General features: G+C 43.1%; 1 long non-coding RNA gene across 1 annotated transcript; it reads left to right on the top strand.

Annotated features, from left to right (window-relative positions):
- Positions 1-4,089, top strand: LOC109830889. Its single transcript, XR_002244419.1, has 3 exons — positions 1-1,349; positions 3,386-3,558; positions 3,723-4,089. It is a non-coding gene; the product is annotated as an uncharacterized LOC109830889 (long non-coding RNA).

Here is a 4,089-nt window from a genome sequence, read left to right as displayed (position 1 = left end):
GCACACTTCAATATAATGAACAAAATAGTATCTTTATCTTCCCAAATGCTCTATTCTTATCATGGTATCATGGCTTCTCCATTAGCCTAGAGAGATCACTTTCTTCTTTCTCGATCTCGAGTGGTCGAGGGGGTTTTAACGCAAACTCCACGCTTCCACTCGGCGGCCTCGACACCAGCTTCAACTCCTTTCCTTCATTGCGATCTTACTCACACCCAAACCGCTAGTGAAAACCTAATCCTCGATGACGCCTCTGCCCTCTCGGCATACACGCCTTCGCTTCTCCCAACACCTCCGCTAGTCGTTCCCACTTCGTTGGCTATCTCGACGACGTGTCCTCGACCGCTGAGACAACACCCGCAGTGCTCTTGATCGCCGCTAGCCCACAATCGCGACTTTGGCTGCCTTTACTCCACAACTAGACATCACCGCGTCATCGATCTAGACACGATCATCAACACGCAACTCTCCTTGCCAGTGACTGCCACAAACACTAACGCCATCATACCATCCGATCATTGCCTTGCCTTCGATGAGCCCACCTCGACATCGCCTACAACCCCAATCACTTCCAACTCTTTGTAACCTGCAGCAAAGCCCCCATATTCCACTGCAACACCCACAACTTCAGAGCCCCCATAGGTCCCCACAAGCACCAAACCCTCACCTTACCCCAACACACACTCACTAAGTTCTCCTTCGCCAACAATTGAGAAATTAATTAAACCCAACACATTCCAGCCACAAGCTTCACTTAATTCCCCTCCTGCAATCATTGTCATTTCTCCTTGCATGATGTCACGTGCACAGGGTGCCTGACAGAATGTCTCAGGGAATTCCGCCTCTTGGATGTGCTCCGTCTCTCGTCCACCGCCACCGTGCGGATCCTCTCCACACTCGGCATCACGACTATCTTGGTCTTTAGCTCATTCGATACAGTAGCAACCTATCACAATGCAACACAGACTATTTGAGGTAGTGCCTGAACACAATGCTTGGATCTTGCACGCCTAATCCTCGTAGCAACAACCACCATTTGTTCGGCCTAATGTCCAAGCTGCAACGCCCAACTGTAACGCCAGCGGCATTCTCTCTATTTGCAGTGCCCATGGCAATGACTCCGTCGGACTATCTCCATCTGCAGCCTCCACGGCGGACACCGCCGGACCACATTACACCATGAGCTCATCGCCTCAATCCAAGCCCTCACTGAACAGCACCACAATCTTGCTGTCTACAATCCAAAGCAACCGATGTGCTCCAATTCAATCACCTCTCCTCGAGCCACGCCAACAACCATCTACGTAAATTTAGATTATCTTATCCAAACTCTCAGTTCTCTACCCACGGTGAGTTTGACGGGAGGTATTAAATAAGGTATTCAGGCCACCTTGCTTTGCTTTACTTTAGTGCCACACGGCTTAGGATTTTAGAACATCTCTCTCTCCTTGCTATTGTATTTATGCACTTTAATATAATGAATAAAATAGTCTCTTCCCCCTCCCCCCAAATGCTATATTCTTATCAATCATCAGCAACTACTCTTTTCACATTCCAAGTTCATCTGTAAGTGACGTGACCTGTTAGCAATGGTGCAAGTACTCTACCGCCTTCCAGGTTCATCTACAACTGAAGTGATCCGTTAGCAATATCGTTAGTCACCCGCAACCTTATAACCCTTCCTGCTCTCTTAGGATGTTCGAGTATCATCAGTAGCACCCATTGGTTGAGGAGGGGGAAAAATCGATTAATGGATAAATTAAACCCTGTACAACCCATGCTTGAGACCACAACTACAAAAGAAGTTAGGGCTTGTTTGGATTGAGGGGAATGAGGGTGAAGGGAAGTTAGGGGAACCATTCACCTCCATTCACAATGAGGGTGAAGGGAAGTTAGGGGAACCATTCACCTCCATTCACCTTGTTTGGGAACACTTAGGAGGTGAAGGTTAGGGGAACCATTCACCTCCATTCACCTTGTTTGGGAACACTTAGGAGGTGAAGTTAATTCACTCTATTTCCCCTTGGTTCACCCCCTAATAGTATAAAATTTATTACCCCCAAATTGGGGTATAACCAAGGGAAATGGAACTCCCTTCCCTTCCCTTCCCTTCCCTTCAGTTTCCCTTAACTTCCCTTCACCCCCTACAAATCCAAACAGGCCCTTAGGAATTAGGTTCTAAAGAACTTGAACATCACGCCTATGGAGACGTACATAGATAACAGTAAGGATCTTATTGAACTCTCAAGTACTTCTGTCCTAATTAAGGGATTAATTTTTTATTATCCCTCTTTTCCTCTGTGGTAGTTACCAATATTGCCATTTTATGAGTCCATAGTGGTGTGACAATGTTTTTTTTTTATTTTTATTTTTTATTTTTTATTTTTTTGCATTTTCCCAAGATTTTATCGGACCATCTATTTTTCCTCCAAACAGAAAAAGAATTCCAGTACTACTTTCCTCCAAAAAAAATGTCCTTTATCCTTTGTAAGAATTGGAAAACCAAAATTTGGAATTGTAGATAATGGAAGGAACAAAACAATGGCACATCATCGACCTATTAAATATTTGACAGTGGCCTCATTTAATTACCACATTTGGCTCATACTCATAGTAGAAGGAGACTAATAAGTAAATTTGCACTTTAGAGGAACACTAGTAGAAATTTGAATATTCTAGACGGAATATTCTAGACGGAAAAATTTCCGTCTAGGATGTAATATCCTAGACGGAAATTTTTCGTCTAGAATATTCCGTCTAGGATATACTATTCTAGACGGAAATTTCCGTCTAGAATAGTATTGTAGACGGATTTATTTATTTTTTTTTTTTAAATTAACTGAGCATCCTAGACGGAAATTTCCGTCTGGATTGTATCCTAGACGGAAATTTCCGTCTAGAATACTCTTATTTAAAAAATCACAGCCCCTAAATTCTGCCGCCTATAATTGCCGCCTCAAACCCTAAATTCCCAAATTCTCCGCGCCCTCCCATTCTTCTCCTCTGTTCGAACGCCAGAACCGTCATCCCGTCGTCCCCCTCGATCCCGCGCCCTCCCGTCGTCCTCCTCGACATCTTCGTCCTCCTCGACGTTTCATCGTCGCCTCCCCCTCAGCTCCTCGACGTCCTCCTCCGACATCATCATCCTGTCGTCGCAGATTTCGCTGTAAACATGAGATTTTTTCCAAAAATTTCAATGAATTTTGGTTCCTGATGGCTTTTACGTTCCGATCTGAGGATTTACCAGCTATTTTCGAGATATTTTGCAGTTACATACTGATGCGTCGAAATGTAGGCAAAATGGGGAAGTGGGTATCTCTGATTTCGAGCGCTCTGCTCGGTTTGGCGTTCAAATTTTGATTTTGATTTGAAATTTTTTTGATAGGGAATAAGTTTGCGGCAGGGAGGCATATCAGGATTTATCATGGGGTTTATAGGGAGAGGGAGGTGGCGGTTAAGTTGATCAGCTAGCCGGAGGAGGACGCGACTCTGGCTGCTTTGCTAGAGCAGCAGTTCAATTCGGAGGTTGCCTTGTTGCTTCAGTTACGACATCCGAGGGTGAGATTTCTCAGCTTTTTGTGATTTTGTTGAAAATTGTGGTGAGGTAGGTAGAATAGATGAGACTGTTGTGTGTTGGAAGATGTGTGCTTGGTGTTTGATAAAATGCCTGTTTATTCTTTAAGTGTTACAATGTTTACTAACGATATAAATGATGACTTCAGATCACATGGCATGGGAACAATTTGATACACCCGGTGAAAAAGCTCCAAACTCATTATACAGAGAAACATGACTTGTAAGCATTGCCGACATACAAACATGAGAAAATAAGTAAAATTTATTAATTTTTGTAAATAAATTCTTTAAATTTGGAAAGTTTGATTTAGCCAATATTTCTATTCAATTTAGTTACAACTTTTGATGACTGTTGAATTGAATGAGATTCTGAATCAAACACCAATGTACGCTTTCTGTTCACCTGGATTGTCAGTGTGTATTCAGTCCAAAAGCTTTTATCTACAAATTTATTTGTTCTATTTCACTCAGTATTTCTGAATAATGTTTTTTCCCCCACTGAAATGATGGTTT

Source organism: Asparagus officinalis, chromosome 2 (assembly GCF_001876935.1).
Source record: "Asparagus officinalis chromosome 2, Aspof.V1, whole genome shotgun sequence".
NCBI classification, from domain to species: domain Eukaryota; kingdom Viridiplantae; phylum Streptophyta; class Magnoliopsida; order Asparagales; family Asparagaceae; genus Asparagus; species Asparagus officinalis.
This window is presented reverse-complemented; position numbering and strand designations above follow the sequence as displayed.